The 22,546-nt window shown below is 38.8% G+C and overlaps 1 protein-coding gene across 5 annotated transcripts in view; it reads right to left on the bottom strand.

Moving 5' to 3' along the window:
- SORCS1 (sortilin related VPS10 domain containing receptor 1) overlaps window positions 1-22,546 on the bottom strand; it is a 559,510-nt gene that overhangs the window by 82,429 nt on the left and 454,535 nt on the right. The gene's annotated exons all lie outside the window — the stretch shown is intronic.

Here is a 22,546-nt window from a genome sequence, read left to right as displayed (position 1 = left end):
AATAAAAACTAATTAATTAATTAATTAAAAAAAAAGAAAAAGAATTATCCTACAAATTTATCCTATACAATTGATCAGATTCATAGTAAATTAGAATCTGTGGGTTTTAAATAACCTTTAAGACTTCTGAGGTTCAGTGTTACGTATTCATCATCTTTTTTTGTGTGGAGTCCACAGCAATAGCTTTATGTATTCATATATTTGATTTCGCAAGTCTACCTGCTTGAAGTTATTGGTAGAGCTCAAAATGGAAGCAATCAAAGTCCAAGGTCTTTCCATTCTTCTAGACCAGGAGTTGACAAAACTTTTTACATAAAGTGCCAGGGAGTAAATGTTTTAGCTTTGTAGGTTATATAGTTATCACAAGTACTTAGCTCTTTGGTTGTAACACAAAAGTGGACATAGACAATGCACAAAAGAATGAATGCATCTGGATTCTAATAAAACTTTATTTACAAAATCTGGTAGTGTGTAGGCCTGCAGGCTATTGTTTTCCAACCCCTTCAAATCTAGCCAAAGTCCTTTCTCTGTCCCTAAATCTCAAGAATGACTACCTAAAAGCAAGGTTGAGAAAATAAAATTAAATACTGTCTGGGAAAGCGCTTTGAACACTACGGATCACTGCAAGGCCAATTACTAATTAAGCTCACCTCACAGGGTAGTTGTAAGGATGAAATGGATTAATGTACACAGAACACTTAAAACCCCCCTGACAATTAGCAAGTGCTTATGAAATGCAGTCAAAATTTTTATTTAACATTATTATTTATCCTACCTGTTCACAACCTTCATGGATTCCACTTTCTTTAGGACAAGTCACAAATCCTCTGATCTTGCGAATGAAGCCTTTGTTTTACTTTTCTGGAATCTTTCTTCCCAACTAGCTCATTCTGCCAAACTTCTCTTTTCCATACTCTTGAAAGTACTTCTTTTCTTTTGTTCTTTCTGCTTCCATGTCCTCCTGTATGCCTTATCAGCTGCCTAAAACTTACCCACACTTTATTTTATTTTATTTTTTGAATTTTTGAATTTTATTTTATTTATTTTTTTATACAGCAGGTTCTTATTAGTTATCCATTTTACATATATTAGTGTATATATGTCATTCCCAATCTCCCAATTCATCACACCACTACTCACCCCCCTTGCTGCTTTCTCCCTTGATGTCCATACGTTTGCTCTCTACATCTGTGTCTCAATTTCTGCCCTGAAAACCGGTTCATCTGTACCATTTTTCTAGGTTTCACATATATGTATTAATGTACGATATTTGTTTTTCTCTTTCTGACTTACTTCACTCTGTATGACAGTATCTAGATTCATCCACGTCTCTACAAATGACCCAATTTTGTTCCATTTCATGGCTGAGAAATATTCCATTGTATATATGTACCACATCTTCTTTATCCATTTGTCTGTTGATGGGCATTTAGGTTGCTTCCATGACCTGGCTATTGTAAACAGTGCTGCAATGAACATTGGGGTGCATGTCTCTTTTTGAATCATGGTTTTCTCTGCGTATATGCCCAGTAGTGGGATTGCTGGGTCATATGGTAATTCTATTTTTAGTTTTTTAAGGAATCTCCATACTGTTCTCCATAGTGGCTGTATCAATTTACATTCCCACCAACAGTGCAAGAGGGTTCGATTTTCTCCACACCCTCTCCAGCATTTGTTGTTTGTAGATTTTCTGATGATGCCCCTTCTAAATGGTGTGAGGTGATACCTCATTGTAGTTTTGATTTGCATTTCTCTAATAATTAGTGATGTTGAGCATCTTTTCATGTGCTTCTTGGTCATCTGTACGTCTTCTTTGGAGAAATGTCTATTTAGGTCTTCTGCCCATTTTTGGATTGGGTTGTTTGTTTTTTTAATATTGAGCTGCATGAGCTGTTTATATATTTGGGAGATTAATCCTTTGTCTGTTGATTCATCTGCAAATATTTTCTCCCATTCTGAGGGTTGTCTTTTCATCTTGTTTGTAGTTTCCTTTGCTTTGCAAAAGCTTTTAAGTTTCATTAGATCCCATTTGTTTATTTTTGTTTTTATTTCCATTACTCTAGGAGGTGGCACAAAAAAGATCTTGGTGTGATTTATGTCAAAGAGTGTTTATCCTATGTTCTCCTCTAAGAGTTTTATAGTGTCCGGTCTTACATTTAGGTCTTTAATCCATTTTGAGTTTATTTTTGTGTATGGTGTTAGGGAGTGTTCTAATTTCATTCTTTTACATGTAGGTGTCCAGTTTTCCCAGCACCACTTATTGAAGAGACTGTCTTTTCTCCATTGTATACCCTTGCCTCCTTTGTCATAGATTAGTTGACCATAGCTGCGTGGGTTTACCTCTGGGCTTTCTATCATCTTCCATTGAGCTATATTTCTGTTTTTATTGCAGTACCATACTCTCTTGATTACTATAGCTTTGTAGTATAGTCTGAAGTCAGGGAGTCTGATTCTTCCAGCTCTTTTTTTCCCCTCAAGACTGCTTTGGCTCTTCGGGGTCTTTTGTGTCTCCATACAAATTTTAAGATTTTTTTTTCTAGTTCTGTAAAAAATGCCATTGGTAATTTGATAGGGATTGCATTGAATCTGTAGATTGCTTTGGGTAGTATAGTCATTTTCACAATATTGATTCTTCCAATCCAAGAACATGGTATATTTCTCCATCTGTTGGTATCATCTTTAATTTCTTTCATCAGTGTCTTATAGTTTTCTACATACAGGTCTTTTGTCTCCCTAGGTAGGTTTATTCTTAGGTATTTTATTCTTTTTGTTGCAATGGTAAATGGGAGTGTTTCCTTAATTTCTCTTTCAGATTTTTCATCATTAGTGTGTAGGAATGCAAGAGATTACTGTGCAATAATTTTGTATCGTGCAGCTTTACCAAATTCATTGATTAGCTCTAGTAGTTTTCTGGCGGCATCTTTAGGATTCTCTATGTATATTATCATGTCATCTGCAAACAGTGACAGTTTTACTTTTTCTTTTCCAATTTGTATTTTTTAAATTTCTTTTTCTTCTCTGATTGCCATGGGTAGGACTTCCAAAACTATGTTGAATAATAGTGGTGAGAGTGGACATCCTTGTCTAGTTCCTGATCTTAGAGGAAATGCTTTCAGTTTTTCACCATTGAGAATGATGTTTGCTGTGGGTTTGTCATATATGGCCTTTATTATGTTGAGGTAGGTTCCCCCTATGCCCACTTTCTGGAGAGTTTGTATCATAAATGGGTGTTGAATTTTGTCAAAACCTTTTTCTGCATCTATTGAGATGATCATATGGTTTTTAATCTTCAGTTTGTTAATATGGTGTATCACATTGATTGATTTGCGTATATTGAAGAATCCTTGCATCCCTGGGATAAATCTCACTTGATCATGCTGTATGATCCGTTTAATGTGTTGTTGGATTCTGTTTGCTAGTATTTTGTTGAGGATTTTTGCATCTATGTCCACCAGTGATATTGGTCTGTAGTTTTCTTTCTTTGTGACATCTTTGTCTGGCTTTGGTATCAGGGTGATGGTGGCCTCATAGAATGAGTTTGGGAGTATTCCTCCCTCTGCTATATTTTGGAAGAGTTTGAGAAGGATAGGTGTTAACTCTTTTCTAAATGTTTCAGAGAATTTGCCTGTGAAGCCATCTGGTCCTGGGCTTTTTTTTGTTGGAAGATTTTTAATTGTAGTCTCAATTTCAGTGCTTGTGATTGGTCTGTTTATATTTTCTATTTCTTCCTGGTTCAGTCTCAGAAGGTCGTGCTTTTCTAAGAATTTGTCCATTTCTTCCAGGCTGTCCATTTTATTGGCATATAGTTGCTTGTAGTAATCCCTCATGATCCTTTGTATTTCTGCAGTGTCAGTTGTTACTTCTCCTTTTTCATTTGTAATTCTATTGATTTGAGTCTTCTCCCTTTTTTTCTTGATGAGTCTGGCTAATGGTTTATCTATCTTGTTTATCTTCTCAAAGAACTAGCTTTTAGTTTTATTGATCTTTGCTATTGTTTTCTTTGTTTCTATTTCATTTATTTCTGCTCTGATCTTTATGATTTCTTTCCTTCTGCTAACTTTGGGTTTTGTTTGTTCTTCCTTCTCTAGTTCTTTTAGGTGTAAGGTTAGATTGTTTATTTGAGATTATTCTTGTTTCTTGAGGTAGGCTTGTATTGTTATAAACTTCCTTCTTAGAACTGCTTTTGCTGCATCCCATAGGTTTTGCATCGTCGTGTTTTCATTGTCATTTGTCTCCAGGGATTTTTTGATTTCCTCTCTGATTTCTTCAGTGATCTCTTGGCTATTTAGTAACGTATTGTTTAGCCTCCATTTGTTTGTGTTTTTTACGTTTTTTTCCCTGTAATTGATTTCTAATCTCATAGCATTGTAGTCAGAAAAGATGCTTGATATGATTTCAATTTTCTAAAATTTACTGAGGCTTGATTTGTGATCCAAGATGTGATCTATCCTGGACAATGTTCCGTGAGCACTTGTGAAGAAAGTGTAATCTGCTGTTTTTGGATGGAATGTCCTATAAATTTCAATTAAATCTGTCTGGTCTATTGTGTCATTTAAAGCTTGTGTTTCCTTATTAATTTTCTGTTTGGATGATCTGTCCATTGGTGTAAGTGAGGTGTTAAAGTTCCCCACTATTATTGTTACTGTCGATTTCCTCTTTTATAGCTGTTAGCAGTTGCCTTATGTATTGAGGTGTTCCTATTTTTGGTGCATATATATTTAGAATTGTTATATCATCTTCTTGGACTGATCCCTTGATCATTATGTAGTGTCCTTCCTTGTCTCTTGCAACATTCTTTATTTTAAAGTCTATTTTATCTGATATGAGTATTGCTACTCCAGTTTTCTTTTGATTTCCATTTGCATGTAATATATTTTTCCATCCCCTCATTTTCAGTCTGTATGTGTCCATAGGTCTGAAGTGGGTCTGTTCTAGACAGCATATATATGGGTTTTGTTTTTGTATCCATTCAGCGAGCCTGTGTCTTTTGGTTGGAGCATTTAATCCATTCATATTTAAGATAATTATTGATATGTATGTCCCTATTAACATTTTCTTAATTGTTTTGGGTTTGTTTTTGTAGGTCCTTTTCTTCTCTTGTGTTTCCTACTTAGAAAAGTTCCTTTAGCATTTGTTGTAGAGCTGGTTTGGTGGTGCTGAATCCTCTTAGCTTTTGCTTGTCTGTAAGGCTTTTAATTTCTCTATTGAATCTGAATGTGATCCTTGCTGGGTAGAGTAATCTTTGTTGTAGGTTCTTCCCTTTCATCACTTTAAATACGTCATGCCACTCCCTTCTGGCTTGTAGAGTTTCTGCTGAGAAATCAGCTGTTAACCTTATGGGAGTTCCCTTGTATGTTATTTGTCATTTTTCCCTTGTTGCTTTCAATGATTTTTCTTTGTCTTTAATTTTTGCCAATTTGATTACTATGTGTCTTGGCATGTTTCTCCTTGGGTTTATCCTGTATGGGACTCTGTGCACTTCCTGGATTTGGGTGGCTATTTCCTTTCCCATGTTAGGGAAGTTTTCGACTATAATCTCTTCAAATATTTTCTCTGGTCCTTTCTCTCTCTCTTCTCCTTCTGGGACCCCTATAATGTGAATGTTGTTGCATTTAATGTTGTCCCAGAGGTCTCCTAGGCTGTCTTCATTTCTTTTCATTCTTTTTTCTTTACTCTGTTCTGCAGCAGCGAATTCCACCATTCTGTCTTCCAGGTCACTTATCTGTTCTTCTGCCTCAGTTATCCTCCTATTGATTCCTTCTAGTGTATTTTTCATTTCCGTTATTGTATTGTTCATTTCTGTTTGTTTGTTCTTTAATTCTTCTAGGTGTTTGTTAAACATTTCTTGCATCTTCTCTATCTTTGCCTCCATTCTTTTTCTGAGGTCCTGGATCATCTTCACTATCATTATTCTGAATTCTTTTTCTGGAAGTTTGCCTATCTCCACTTCATTTAGTTGTTTTTCTGGGGCTTTATCTTGTTCCTTCATCTGGTACATAGCCCTCTGCCTTTTCATCTTGTCTATCTCTCTGTGAATGTGGTTTTTGTTCCACAGGCTGCAGGACTGTAGTTTTCTTGCTTCTGCTGTCTGTCCTCTGGTGGATGAGGCTATCTAAGAGGCTTGAGCAAGTTTCCTGATGGGAGATGGCTGTTGCTCTGGTGGGCAGAGCTCAGTAAAACTTTAATCCACTTGTCTGATGATGGGTGGGGCTGGGTTCCCTCCTTGTTGGTTGTTTGGACTGAGGCTACCCAACACTGGAGCCTACCTGGGCTCTTTGGTGGGGCTAATGGCGGACTCTGGGAGGGCTCACGCCAAGGAGTACTTCCCAGAACTTCTGCTGCCAGTGTCCTTGTTCTCACGGTGAGACACAGTCACCCCCCGCCTCTGCAGTAGACCCTCCAACACTAGCAGGTAGGTCTAGTTCAGTCTCCTATGGGGTCATTGCTCCTTCCCCTGGGTCCCAATGCGCACACTACTTTGTGTGTGCCCTCCAAGAGTGGAGTCTTTGTTTCCCCCAGTCCTGTCGAAGTCCTGCAATCAAATCCCGCTAGCCTTCAAGGTCTCATTCTCTAGGAATTCCTCCTCCCGTTGCCGGACCCCCAGGTTGGGAAGCCTGACGTAGGGCTCAGAACCTTTACTCCAGTGGGTGGACTTCTGTGGTATTAGTGTTCTCCAGTTTGTGAGTCAGCCACCCAGCAGTTATGGGATTTGATTTTATTGTGATTGCGCCCCTCCTACCATCTCACTGTGGCTTCTCCTTTGTCTTTGGATACGGGGTATCTTTTTTGGTGAGTTCCAGTCTCTTCTTGTCGATGATTGGTCAGGAGTTAGTTGTGATTCTGGTGCTCTCGCAAGAGGGAGTGAGAGCATGTCCTTCTACTCTGCCATCTTGAAGCAATCTCCCTTATCCACACTTCAAGTGGCAGCTTACCTCCTGTCTTTTCCTGACTATGATAGTAAAATCATAAGAAGGTCATATTTAGAGAGTGCTTAATATGCTCTAGTCATTGCACTAAGTTCTTAACATGATTTGCCTTCAGAATATCCCTAATAAGGAAGGTATTATTATTCCCAATATACAGATGAAATTAAGATTCATAGAACTTAACTAGTTTTCTCAAGACTACACAGCTAGGACCCTAGATAATTTGTCTCTAGAATACGTGTACTCTTTACCACTGCACTGTACTGGCTCTTTAAATGGAGTGAGATATCTGTCCTCTAAGCTCTTATAGGAATCCTTATGATTTACTTCATAGGAGTCATTTATGCCTTTTATGATTTTCTTCCTGTGTGTGACTGTGAACTTTAAGCTCCTTGAGAGCATCCTTGTGCCCCAGACATGCAAGGCTGATAATCAGGAGGTTCACACTGGGATGACTGTACGAGGTTAAATGTGGAAATATCTGCCTAACACTTGGGTCTTACCACCACCCCAAACCCTTCAAACATTTCACCCACCAACCCAGCTATGTTGACCCCTATCCTTGGAGTCCCTGCTTCTCCTGGCAATCCAGAAGCAAATGGGTTAATACCTAAAACACCAGGAAGCCTTCCAAACCCTGCTCCTGCACTAAGATCCCTACTCATTCTGATTGGTCACTGTCATGTCTGAGCATCCTGAACATCACCCCATCTGATATTTTGAAAAGTCCATTGTAGATGCTTATGACTGTACGCTGATGTGAAAGAAAATAAGGGCAGATGGGAAAGAAGAAAAATACCGTGCAGACACTGGAAAATGGTGACATTCTGTTACCAGCAATGGTAGCAGAAAATGACCAGCAATGTCACACGGTAATTATGGCATCCCAGTGAGTTAAACTCACTGCGTGTATCAGAAACGTGCATCAGAAACTCCCTGCGTGTTTCAGAGGCAAGGCACTATGCAAATTAAGGGCAGGTTATAATTTTTAATCACTTAGCATCCAAGCACACCTGTGACTCTATCTTGGTGAGCAGCTATGGAGGCACGGGCCCACCATCACCAGTGGAATCATCAGCTAGAGTACATTCCTTTTGTTTGTTGCTGTTCTGACCAATCATCGCCACAGGCTTTCCTGAATCCTGCAGCAGCAGGAGTCCTGCTTAAACCCAAAGCACGAATCCATCCCTCTGGGATTCTGCCACAGAGAAGACTGTTGGTAATTTTTTTAAAATGCTCATTAAAAACCATTCTGAAACCATTTTATTTCCTGGATGAAAATGGCATCACATTAGCCCTACCAGACCAGTCCCCGAAATTTGGAAGAAAACTGTGCAGAAATACAGAGTTCATTTACTCAAGTAAACACACACCTGCATTACAGAATGGTTCAATTTTCATCCCAGCAGCAATCCCTGGGTCTGAGTTACATAAATGAATAATACATTTAGTATGTTATTAAATGGGGCTGCTTACCTCTGTAATAACAAGGCAACTTATGATTATGTTGGACCTAAGCTCTGAATATTACTGGGATGCATTTAGTTGGTAAAACATTCTTCAATCTGCCAAGAATAAAAATGCTTTGTAATGGCAAGGGAGTCTTTGTACAATTACTGAAAGGAAACATTCTGCAAATATACCTTTGATATTACCGACTGTTCATCTGTAGATAGTGTCTTGTTACTTCAACAACCCCAGTTTCAGCTATTCTATTCCTTCCTTTCTTTCTTGATGCTCCTCTGTCACCTTTTCCTTTTTACCCCTACCCTCTTTGATTTTCCTTCTGGCTGCCTGCCAGTCTTAAAAAAAAGAGGAAGGCCATAGTTTTTCTTTGTGAGAGTAAAACTGGAAAGAACATTGGCAGTCTTCATATCCTGTGATTTTGCTATTCAGCAGGTTTTTTTTAATTTATGATTTTGTACAGATGTTTATGGTACAGATGTTTGATATAGACGTTTATGACTATTCAGTGTATGCTAAGTTGACAATATAGTCTAGTTTAGTCAACCACAACCCTGTATGTGATGTCAAGACCCTGCCCCCAGAAATTATGGTTTAATTGAGAATTCTGGGCATCAGTGTGTTTTTGTTTTTAAGTTCCCCTGGTGATTCTAGTGTGCAGCCAGGATTAAAGATCACTGCCCTGGTGGTTAAAACTAGTGTTGTGTAACCAAATAGTCTGAGTTTAAATGCAGGCTCTTACTCATTAGATAAACTTGGGCAATTTATCCAGACTCTAATGTTTGGGTTCTCTGCCTGTAAAATAGGGATAATTACAGAATCTTTCCCTAAAGTTCTTGGGAGGATTAAATGAGATAATGCATTCAAAAGGACTTAGCAAAGAATCTGGCACATTGCAAGACCTTAATAAATATTAAAATATCAAAATGTAGTAAAAAGTTAGTATTTAAAGTTTTAAATATTAGCTTACTCTTATACAGCAAGTTCCCTGAAAATAGAAGCCATGCTCTTACTGCCAAGATTATCTTAAGATCAAATCAGACCACATCAATTCCTTCCTTAAAATCATTCAAAACTGCCTATGGCTTATCCATAAAGGGTAAAGTTCAGGTTTAAAGGAGAGCTCCATGATCTGTCCTCAATGCATTTTTTTTTTAGCTTTAGCTCTTTCCACTGCCTGACATGCTTCCTGAGCTCAGGCCAGGTTGAAGTCTACATGTCTTCTTCTGCCTGTGTTGTTCATTCTGCCTGGGATGGTCTTTACTCTGTCAAGCTTCTATTCATTCATTAAAAATCAGTGTAGAAATTATGTTTTCCTATGATGTCTCCTCTTTTTTCACAGTAGTTGTTACATGTAATGACCAAGAAAGAGCTAGAACTCTAGGTTTTCTTATAGCCAAGGTAGGCCTTGTTGTCACTGAGCTCTGTTGACCCTCATTTGTGCACACGAGAAGAATTTAAATAGTTTAATTTCTTGGCTTGTACTATGTGTCTTTGTTTTCAAGGGAAAACCGCCTTGTTACAATGACACTTAACTTGAAACGAGAAATGGGGCAAGCCCTGGGGACAGAGAAGGGAGCTGGTTCTGGGGACAGTGTATGGCTAACACTTAAAATCTTTCTAGACCCAATGTGCTCATATTTCAACAATAATCCTATGTAGCAGCCATAACCCCAACACTCAGAAAGAATAGGGTTCCATGGCTGACTAAGCAGGTTCTCAAAGTTTCTCTCCTCAAGGCAATAGCTCTCAGGACTTTCCCCTTAAACTGAGTAAGCAGACCTCGGGATTAGGGGACTCTCATCAGATAGAAGACTAGGTTGAGGGGAGAAAACTTCTCTTGAATTAAGTAGGATGGAAGCACAAGTCATTTAATTTGAAAAGTAAATAGAATGTAACTTCATTCTGAATGCCAACTTGATGAAGTGAGACATATGGCCAAGTTAAACTAAATGACAGCATCAAAAATCACGAGAATGGCTCATGGAATCCACTGCTAGAGTCAACTAGTTGTACAACAAATTTATGGAAGGAAAATTTCCCTACTTTTAAGTATCTGCAGTCCAAGGAATCCTAATACTGAATCATTTCAAATCGGTCATGGACATGTCAGAACCTGAAGGGATCTCAAAGATCATCCAACACAATCCCTCTGTTTGCACATGAGAAAAAAAGGAGATGCAGTTTAGAGGGCTTGCCAAGCTCACACAGGGGGCAAGTAGTGGTTATGGGCCTTGGGACTGAGTTTGGAACCCTCCTGCCATGATGCCATACCACACGGATGAGGATCATTATTGCTAATACCATAGATGTGGGCAAGGACAGCGATGTGAGGAACCAGATCTCCACATACACCTTCTTCATTTCCAACCCTAATGCCATCCCATAAAAATATGGGAAAATGCATCTAAGAAAGATATTCTGAAAAATCAACTTTGCAGCAACAGACAGTTATGGAGCGTTTGCTGTGAGACTGCACGGGTGAGGTCCAAGAAAACAGTTACTTGAGCCCTTGCAGTGCTGGGTCTATAAACAATGCAAGTGATTTCCTTTCTGTGGACTTGAAACACATGCACCACTTTTAGGACCAGTTATTCTCTGTGATGCACATTGACAAATCTTGCTGAATAAATCAGACTGAACATCAAGATCCCCATCAGGATCAGAAATGGGATCACCTGGGAAATGACCACAGCCCCCAGAGACCCTGGAAATAGCAACCCCAGAGCGCAGTGGCAGGATAACCAATGTCTAAATGTTTTCATAGCTGATGTAGAAAGGAATATGTTTATAGAAAGCATTTTCATTTATTTATTTTTTTAACACCTTTATTAGAGTATAATAGCTTTACAATGGTGTATTAGTTTCTGCTTTATATAGAAAGCATTTTTAAAACATTCTAAATGTATGTTGACAGTATGGAGATTGCTATTTTGCTATACTTTATGTGTATATATTTTTTCCTGGACCCACTAAGTATTTTTATATAGATACTGAATTAATGCTATTTTAAAATCTTTTTTTTTAACTTCCTGAGTAAATATTCCCATTGAATATTGAGAAACTAACCCTGAGGATCAATAAGAACTGTCCCTGTACATTTACATTCTTTCAGGAGGGATTAATGGCTCCTCTAAAGAAACTCTACCCACAAAAATTTCCATACCCACTTTTTAATAAACACATCTAGAAATATCTCTGGCTTAATAGCAAAAAGAAATCTGTCCCTTCAGAAGATTATCTTGGCTTCTTCGAATAAACCAGCCCAATGTCCACTTTAATTTACATTTACAGAATATTTTACGGTTGGCATGAAACAAGCAACATCCTAGTTAATTTGGCAACTTAAATTTGTATCATGTTCCCTGGATCCAAAACAGTATAAACAAGATTTAACCATATATAAGTACAACTAAATAAGCTTGGGCTTCTGTATGTGCAAACTGAGATATTTATAGTCATCGATGGAGAAACAGAGGAATGAATTTTTGGTTATTTCAGCACTAAATGCCAGATGATATACAAATGAATACTGATTTCATTTTATTTGAAGAAAAGGGACTCGTTTACTAATCAGGTAAATGTGTTATCTGCCTTGAGTGGTACTGGGGGCAGACATGTGTTTTGATGTACAGTGGTTACTAATTATGTGACTTTATGAGCCTACACAAGCTATTATTTCACTTTTACCGATGACCAAACAAGGGCTTAGGTTAAATGTGTCCTACATCTCAGTACTGTCATGACTATTAAGTATGAAATAAATGTCTGGACTATAGATACACAATAAAAGGAAGTTTTCCCCCTCTTTTTACCTTCACTCCAGAGGAGCCCTTCACTCCAAAAGTCCAGATGCTGGTGATGGCATCTGCATTTTGTAAAGTGACTACTATCTGCTAGGCACTATGCTGCATGCTTCATATACGGTATCATATTTAATCAACCTCCAAAAGCAAATAGCAAAATTTTATAGGTTACGAAACTAAATCTCAAAGAAAGGAAGTCACTTGCTAAAGATAAAGGTAAATGGCAGAGATTGGATTAAGACTCTTCATTTGTTTCATTCTAAAATAACTCTATTCTTCACCAAACAACACATCCCCCCTTTAAGTTCACTCTGTACCCATAACAGGCTGAGGCCCCATTACCAGCCTCCTTGCTTTCCTTGGAATGGCTTGTGGAAGGCATGAAGGAAAGGGTGAAAAGAGGCAGGGAGAACGTGGTAGAAGCATGCCCACACGCTGTCCTGTGGTGTGGACATTGGACACTTGAGACCACTGGACCAAGCCCTAAGGACTGGTGGCTACAGCCACCTGGAGGGACATTCTGTACCCATTTCAATACTAATTCCAACTCTCTTTTCTAAGACCTTGTTAAGAACTGAAACAAAAACTGCACACCTGTTCACTTCTACACAGTGAAGCTGGTAACAATTGTGGCATCTCCTTGAAATAGCATTTCTATTGGGAATAATAATAACCAATGCTAGAATGTTTCCATCACAGTGAAGTGAGTGAACCTGAGAACACTGTTTATATATACAGGGTAATAAACTAACCGTGAGAGCAACCATAACCATTTACAAAGTGAGGCCTTAACAAAAAATAAAAGGAAGGTTTACCTGCAGGCTTTCAAGTCAACTCGCAGAAAGGTGCTACTGGCAGATTTGCTTGTGAAGCTTGATTGACAAGGGACGATTGTTTAGTAGACCTGTTCAACTCAAGTTCTGATGGCATGGCTGCAGTCTGTTCCCTGCTGTAAGGGACTGGGTGAGGCAAGTGAGGTGCCTGGTGAGTGAAATCTAGGGAGGCAAGAACTCTCAAACCAACCCTGCCCTTGTGATTCCTCTGCACTTCATCCCAGCCTGAAGCTAACACGGATTCTGTGCTGACAACCCGAGATGCTCGTGGATGGCTTAAAACAGGCATTGGAGGGACTCACGGGGTCCAGTGGCTCCTTAACTCTACAGACTTCCATGCACAAACGTCAGGGTTTGTCCTTGAGAAAACTACCAGCATGGCCTTTTCACCTGGATCATCTCTTGTTCCTTTGCCTACAATAACCTGCTTCACACCTTCTTAATTTGGGAAATCCTGCTTGCCCTTCCTCTCAGTGTTCCCTTACAGAATCCATTGGTGTCCGTGGTTTTTTTTTTTTTTTTTTTGGTCTGTGTTTTGGGTCTTCGTTTCTGTGCGAGGGCTCTCTCCCGTTGCGGCGAGCGGGGGCCACTCTTCATTGCGGCGCGCGGGCCTCTCACTGTCGCGGCCTCTCGTTGCGGAGCACAGGCTCCAGACGCGCAGGCTCAGTAGTAGTTGTGGCTCACGGGCCTAGTTGCTCCGCGGCATGTGGGATCTTCCCAGACCAGGGCTCGAACCCGTGTGCCCTGCATTGGCAGGCAGATTCTCAACCACTGCGCCACCAGGGAAGCCCGGTGTCCGTGTTTTAAAGGAGGATGGCAGTTAATATAACTGAATCTCTCATGTGTGGGACTCACAGGCAGTGCGTGGGCAGGAAGCTGGTGTTTCAACCCTTAATGGGGGAGATATGTGGCAATGCCTGGATACTCAGCTCTAAGAAGTAATCAGCTGACTGGGTGGAATTTGCTTTAGGAGCTATCAGAAAGACCTTCAATTGCCAAAAGAGACTCTAATTATTGTTGTAGGGTTTTAGTAACAATTATTATGTTATGAGAATGCTAACTGCAGCATTGTTTATAGCGGCACAAAACAGGAAATGACCAAAATGTCCATGAAAGTGATGACTACATAATCCCAGGTGCTTGAATCCTAGGGAGTTAAAAGAAATTAGATGGAGAGTAGCCTTATATACTCTGACTTGGAAAGATGTTTAAGTTATGTTTTTGAATGAAAAAGGGAACTAGAAGAACAACACATCTAGTAGGAAACTGCATATAAAAACAACCAAATTAATTTTGTATATATTTTTTCTTGGCATAATTATTCACTGACAAATGCAAAGGAAAGTGTTTAGAAACATGCATATCAAACAGATCACACTTGTGTGGGAAAGGGGGCCAGGATTGGGGTGATAATCTAAATTGGCTTTTTAAACAGAGAAAACATGTATTTTTTTTGTAATTAAACATCTGTAAGTGAAAAGCTAAATATTTAATGGCAGCATTGTAGCAGCTACAACAGATTACTGAATCTGTGCTTATGAAATGCCACTGAATCAACATAGAGCCAAGTGATCTGGGGTCAGGGACTGGAGTGGTATTCAGAAGGGCAGAAAGTTCTTTTTCAATTTCATCTACACTTTATCTCTTGCCAGCTCTTGAGTTGGCTACAGACACTGCAAATGGGAATTTGATGATATTGGGGCCTTCTTTGAGCGTGATTTCAGGTCCCTGTCCCAGCTAATGGTCTTCCTATTCCTGACGCAAATGTGTAGTTTAGACAGTATGTTGATCTGTGGGGTTATGATTGATACCCCCCTCCCCGACCTTAGCCCATAGGGTGCTATGCAGGTGGTCACTCTTCCACCTGTGAGCCCCTTACTTTTGAGAGCAGGGCATTCATCCTATCTGCTGATGACTGGTATTAATCATATGTTCCTTTTACACAAACTTGCTCACTGATGCTGATGCTTTTCTGCAGAAGGTTTAAATGGAATGGATGAAACCAGCAGATGTGATAACTCAAGAAAAATCCCTTAGGGTCAGATGCTCTCAGGTAATGCCCACTGATAGGAACAACCTTCTGAGAGTGGAGGTGGAGCCCTAGGAAGTAATGTTTGTGATTGTGTGATTAACAAACATAACTGCACTGACAAACATTTATATACCTGGACACATATTGCTGAACCACTTTTTTTTTTTTTTTTAATCAGTCATCAATTTTATACACATCACTGTATACATGTCAATCCCAATCTCCCAGTTCATCCCACCACCCCGCCCCGCCCCCCCCCAAGCTTTCCCCCCTTGGTGTCCATACATTTGTTTTCTACATCTGTGTCTCTATTTCTGCCTTGCAAACCAGTTCACCTGTACCATTTTTCTAGATTCCACATAATATGCGTTAATATACAATATTTGTTTTTCTCTTTCTGACTTACTTCACTCTGTATGACAGTCTCTAGATCCATCCACGTCTCAACAAATGACTCAATTTCGTTCCTTTTTATGGCTGAGTAATATTTCATTGTATATATGTACCACAACTTCTTTATCCATTCGTCTGTCGATGGGCATTTAGGTTGCTTCCATGACCTGGCTATTGTAAATAGTGCTGCAATGAACATTGGGGTGCATGTGTCTTTTTGAATTACAGTTTTCTCTGGGTATATGCCCAGTAGTGGGATTGCTGGGTCATATGGTAATTCTATTTTTAGTTTTTTAAGGAACCTCCATATTGTTCTCAGTAGTGGTGTATCAATTTACATTCCCACCAACAGTGCAAGAGGGTTCCCTTTTCTCCACACCCTCTCCAGCATTTGTTGTTTGTAGATTTTCTGATGATGCCCATTCTAACTGGTGTGAGGTGATATGTTTGATAGTTTCGATTTGCATTTCTCGAATAATTAGTGATGTTGAGCATCTTTTCATGTGCTTCATGGCCGTCTGTATGTCTTCTTTGGAGAAATGTCTATTTAGGTCTTCTGCCCATTTTTGGATTGGGTTGTTTGTTTCTTTAATATTGAGCTGCATGAGCTGTTTATATATTTTGGAGATTAATCCTTTGTCCATTGATTTGTTTGCAAATATTTTCTCCCATTCTGAGGTTTGTCTTTTGGTCTTGTTTATGGTTTCCTTTGCTTTGCAAAAGCTTTGAAGTTTCATTAGGTCCCATTTGTTTATGTTTGTTTTTATTTCCATTACTCTAGGAGGTGGATCAAAAAAGATCTTGCTGTGATTTATGTCAAAGAGTGTACTTCCTATGTTTTCCTCTAAGAGTTTTATAAGTGTCCAGTCTTACATTTAGGTCTCTAATCCATTTTGAGTTTATTTTTGTGTATGGTGTTAGAGAGTATTCTAATTTCATTCTTTTACATGTAGCTGTCCAGTTTTCCCAGCACCACTTATTGAAGAGACTGTCTTTTCTCCATTGTATATCTTTGCCTCCTTTGTCATAGATTAGTTGACCATAGGTGCGTGGGTTTATCTCTGGGCTTTCTATCTTGTTCCATTGATCTATGTTTCTGTTTTTGTGCCAGTACCATATTGTCTTGATTACTGTAGCTTTGTAGTATAGTCTGAAGTCAGGGAGTCTGATTCCTCCAGCTCCGTTTTTTTCCCTCAAGACTGCTTTGGCTATTCGGGGTCTTTTGTGTCTCCATACAAATTTTAAGATGATTTGTTCTAGTTCTGTAACAAATGCCATTGGTAATTTGATAGGGATTGCATTGAATCTGTAGATTGCTTTGGGTAGTATAGTTATTTTCACAATATTGATTCTTCCAATCCAAGAACATGGTATATCTCTCTACCTGTTGGTATCATCTTTAATTTCTTTCATCAGTGTCTTATAGTTTTCTGCATATAGGTCTTTTGTCTCCCTAGGTAGGTTTATTCCTAGGTATTTTATTCTTTTTGTTGCAATGGTAAATGGGAGTGTTTCCATAATTTCTCTTTCAGATTTTTCATCATTAGTGTATAGGAATGCAAGAGATTTCTGTGCATTAATTTTGTATCCTGCAACTTTACCAAATTCATGAATTAGCTCTAGTAGTTTTCTGGTGGCAGTTTTAGGATTCTCTATGTATAGTATCATGTCATCTGCAAACAGTGACAGTTTTACTCCTTCTTTTCCTATTTGTATTCCTTTTATTTCTTTTTCTTCTCTGATTGCTGTGGCTAGGACTTCCAAAACTATGTTGAATAATAGTGGTGAGAGTGGACATCCTTGTCTCATTCCTGATCTTAGAGGAAATGTTTTCAGTTTTTCACCGTCGAGAATGATGTTTGCTGTGGGTTTGTCGTATATGGCCTTTATTATGTTGAGGTAGGTTCCCTCTATGCCCACTTTCTGGAGAGTTTGTATCATAAATGGGTGTTGAATTTTGTCAAAAGCTTTTTCTGCATCTATTGAGATGATCATATGGTTTTTATTCTTCAATTTGTTAATATGGTGTATCACATTGATTGATTTGCATATATTGAAGAATCCTTGCATCCCTGGGATAAATCCCACTTTATCATGGTGTATGATCCTTTTAATGTGTTGTTGGATTCTGTTTGCTAGTATTTTGTTGAGGATTTCTGCATCTATATTCATCAGTGATATTGGTCTGTAATTTTCTTTTTTTGTAGTATCTTTGTCTGGTTTTGGTATCAGGGTGATGGTGGCCTCATAGAATGAGTTTGGGAGTGTTCCTTCCTCTGCAAGTTTTTGGAAGAGTTTGAGAAGGATGGGTGTTAGCTCTTCTCTAAATGTTTGATAGAATTCACCTGTGAAGCCATCTGGTCCTGGACTTTTGTTTGTTGGAAGATTTTTAATCACAGTTTCAATTTCATTACTTGTGATTGGTCTGTTCATATTTTCTGTTTCTTCCTGGTTCAGTCTTGGAAGGTTATACCTTTCTAAGAATGTGTCCATTTCTTCCAGGTTGCCCATTTTATTGGCATAGAGTTGCTTGTAGTAGTCTCTTAGGATGCTTTGTATTTCTGCAGTGTCTGTTGTAACTTCTCCTTTTTCATTTCTAATTTTATTGATTTGAGTCCTCTCCCTCTTTTTCTTGATGAGTCTGGCTAATGGCTTATCAATTTTGTTTATCTTCTCAAAGAACCAGCTTTTAGTTTTGTTGATCTTTGCTATTGTTTTCTTTGTTTCTATTTCATTTATTTTCACTCTGATCTTTATGATTTCTTTCCTTCTGCTAACTTTGGGTTTTGTTTGTTCTTCTCTAGTTGCTTTAGGTGTAAGGTTAGATTGTTTACTTGAGATTTTTCTTGTTTCTTTAGGTAGGCTTGTAGAGCTATAAACTTCCCTCTTAGAACTGCTTTTGCTGCACCCCATAGGTTTTGGATTGTCGTGTTTTCATTGTCATTTGTCTCTAGGTATTTTTTGATTTCCTCTTTGATTTCTTCAGTGATCCCTTGGTTATTTAGTAACGTATTGTTTAGCCTCCATGTGTTTGTGTTTTTTACGCTTTTTCCCCTGTAATTCATTTCTAATCTCATAGCGTTGTGGTCAGAAAAGATGCTTGATATGATTTCAATTTTCTTAAATTTACTGAGGCTTGATTTGTGACCCAAGATGTGATCTATCCTGGAGAATGTTCCATGCGCACTTGAGAAGAACGTGTAATCTGCTGTTTTTGGATGGAATGTCCTATAAATATCAATGAAATCTATCTGGTCTATTGTGTCATTTAAAGCTTCTGTTTCCTTATTTATTTTCATTTTGGATGATCTGTCCATTGGTGAAAGTGAGGTGTTAAAGTCCCCCACTATTATTGTGTTACTGTCGATTTCCTCTTTTATAGCTGTTAGCAGTTGCCTTATGTATTGAGGTGCTCCTATGTTGGGTGCATATATATTTATAATTGTTATATCTTCTTCTTGGATTGATCCCTTGATCATTATGTAGTGTCCTTCCTTGTCTCTTGTAACATTCTTTATTTTAAAGTCTATTTTATCTGATATGAGTATAGCTACTCCAGCTTTCTTTTGATTTCCATTTGCATGGAATATCTTTTTCCATCCCCTCACTTTCAGTCTGTATGTGTCCTTAGGTCTAAAGTGGGTTTCTTGTAGACAGCATATATATGGGTCTTGTTTTTGTATCCATTCAGCAAGCCTGCGTCTTTTGGTTGGAGCATTTAATCCATTCACGTTTCAGGTAATTATCGATATATATGTTCCTATGACCATTTTCTTAATTGTTTTGGGTTTGTTTTTGTAGGTCCTTTTCTTCTCTTGTGTTTCCCACTTAGAGAAGTTCCTTTAGCATTTGCTGTAGAGCTGGTTTGGTGGTGCTGAATTCTCTTAGCTTTTGCTTGTCTGTAAAGCTTTTGATTTCTCCATCAAATCTAAATGAGATCCTTGCCGGGTAGAGTAATCTTGGTTGTAAGTTCTTCCCTTTCATCACTTTAAGTATATCATGCCACTCCCTTCTGGCTTGTAGAGTTTCTGCTGAGAAATTAGCTGTTAACCTTATGGGAGTTCCCTTGTATGTTATTTGTCATTTTTCCCTTGCTGCTTTCAATGATTTTTCTTTGTCTTTAATTTTTGCCAATTTGATTACTATGTGTCTTGGCATGTTTCTCCTTGGGTTTATCCTGTATGGGACTCTCTGCGCTTCCTGGACTTGGGTGGCTATTTCCTTTCCCATGTTAGGGAAGTTTTCGACTACAATCTCTTCAAATATTTTCTCTGGTCCTTTCTCTCTCTCTTCTCCTTCTGGGACCCCTATAATGCGAATGTTGTTGTGTTTAATGTTGTCCCAGAGGTCTCTTAGGCTGTCTTCATTTCTTTTCATTTTTTTTTCTTTAGTCTGTTCCGCAGCAGTGAATTCCACCATTCTGTCTTCCAGGTCACTTATCCGTTCTTCTGCCTCAGTTATTCTGCTATTGATTCCTTCTAGTACAGTTTTCATTTCAGTTATTGTATTGGTCATCTCTGTTTGTTTGTTCTTTAATTCTTCTAGGTTTTTGTTAATCATTTCTTGCATCTTCTCAATCTTTGCCTCCATTCTTATTCCGAGGTCCTGGATCATCTTCACTATCATTATTCTGAATTCTTTTTCTGGAAGGTTGCCTATGTCCACTTCATTTAGTTGTTTTTCTGGGGGTTTTTCTTGTTCCTTCATCTGGTATATAGCCCTCTGCCTTTTCATCTTGTCTATCTTTCTGTGAATGTGGTTTTTGTTCCATAGGCTGCAGGATTGTAGTTTTTCTTGCTTCTGCTGTCTGCCCTCTGGTGGTTGAGGCTATCTAAGAGGCTTGATGGGAGGCTCTGGTGGTGGGTAGAGCTGACTGTTGCTGTGGCGGTCAGAGCTCCGTAAAACTTTAATCCACTTGACTGTTGATGGGTGGGGCTGGGTTCCCTCCCTGTTGGTTGTTTTGCCTGAGGCAACCCAACACTGGATCCTACCTGGGCTCTTTGGTGGGGCTAATGATGGACTCTGGGAGGGCTCACGCCAAGGAGTACTTCCCAGAACTTCTGCTGCCAGTGTCCTTGTCCCCACAGTGAAACAGAGCCACCCCCTGCCTCTGCAGAAGACCTTCCAACACTCGCAGGTAGGTCTGGTTCAGTCTCCCCCGGAGTCACTGCTCCTTCCCCTGGGTCCCGATGCGCACACTATTTTGTGTGCGCCCTCCAAGAGTGGGGTGTCTGTTTCCCCCAGTCCTGTCGAAGTCCTGCAATCAATTCCCACTAGGCTTCAAAGTCTGATTCTCTAGGAATTCCTCCTCCCGTTGCCGGACCCCCAGGTTGGGAAGCCTGACGTGGGGTTCAGAACCTTCACTACAGTGGGTGGACTTCTGTGGTATAAGTGTTTGCCAATCTGTAAGTCACCCACCCACCAGTTATGGGATTTGATTTTACTCTGATTGCGCCCCTCCTACCTTCTCATTGCGGCTTCTCCTTTGTCTTTGGATGTGGGGTATCTTTTTTGGTGAGTTCCAGTGTCTTCCTGTTGATGATTGTCCAGCAGCTAGTTGTGATTCTGGTGTTCTCGTAAGAGGGAGTGAGAGCATGTCCTTCTACTCTGCCATCTTGGTTCCTCCCCCTCCTCTCTACTCTGAACCACTTTTTTAATTGAAATTTTAGTTTTATAGGGCATAGATGAAAACTCCCATTGAATAGAATATTATAAATTATTCATCTCTGATGTTTTATTTTATGTGGGTTAGGATTTATTTGGGTTTCACATACTGAGTTTACCAAAGGAATGGTGAAACCTATTTAGGGGTAGCTGAAAAATGTGTGTGTGTGTAAATATATGTATATAATTATAAAATTAAAATACATATATATTCTCAATAAACTGAAAAGTGAGGGGTCATCAGCCTTTATTCTGCCTTATTACAGTGATTTGAGTAGCATCTGGAACAATTAGACCCCTCTGTACTTCAGCCTCCTCTCATTAATACCGAAGAGAGAAGAGTATAACTCCCCTGACTGAGAGTGAAAAAAAAATCATTTCTGAAATTAGCTTCAGGGGCTCCTAATGCCCTTTACAATGTCAAAACATGCTGGTACATGCAAGTGATAAAACTCCTGTCTTTGGCATTTCTTCACCATTAAGTTTAGTTATTTCACCAGCCCTTTTCAATTTCTCCCATGATGCTAGATGCTGAAGACCTCACCGACCCATTGCTGTAAAAATGTTATTTGTATTTTTCTCAGATTTTGTGTTTCTCTTCAAATAAATCACAGCTTATTTATTTATTCAATCAGAGATAAGAATATTTGATGTATGTGTCTATGTTTTTTCCCTCCTTTTGCAAGAAGTTTGAATGGAACGGATGAAACCTGCAGATGTGATAACTCAACAAAAATCCCTTAGGGTGAGATGCTCTGAGAGTAGTATATATTATTCTGGTAATTTTTTTAAATTAAAAAAACTTTTAAAATTTCAAATACAGAATTACATAAATGGAAACATGAACATCCTCTCCTCTGTATTGCAGCTCGCGTAAGAAATGAGAAGGGCAACTGTCAAGTAATGCTGGTCTATTGGTGAGGTACCTACTCTCTCCCTCCCTCCCTCCTTCCCTTCCTTCCTTCCTTTCCTCTCTTTTTAACTTTTCAATATCAGAATTCTCAAATATGCACAAATGAGAGAAAACAGTATCATAAATACCCATGCCCTCATTAACTTATCTTCAAAATTTACTAAACCTATCCCTTTTTTCTAATATTTTAAAACAAATGCCATACATCATGTATCTCTAAAAGATAAGGTTTCTTTTTTTAGCCTAACCAAAATATCATTATGACACCTAAATATATAATATATTTAGTTAATATAATAGAAATATTTAGATTTAGATATAACCTGATATCACCTGTGATGGTCAATTTTATGTGTCAACTTGCATGGGCCTCAGGATGGCCAGATATTTGGCCAAACATTATCCTGGGTGTTTCTCTGAGGGTGGTTTTGGATGAGATTAACATTTAAATCAGTAGACTGAGTAAAACAGATTGCCCTCCCTAATGTGGGTGGACCTCTTCCAATCAGTTGAAG

This window comes from Eubalaena glacialis, chromosome 1 (assembly GCF_028564815.1).
Source record: "Eubalaena glacialis isolate mEubGla1 chromosome 1, mEubGla1.1.hap2.+ XY, whole genome shotgun sequence".
Lineage (NCBI taxonomy): Eukaryota > Metazoa > Chordata > Mammalia > Artiodactyla > Balaenidae > Eubalaena > Eubalaena glacialis.
This window is presented reverse-complemented; position numbering and strand designations above follow the sequence as displayed.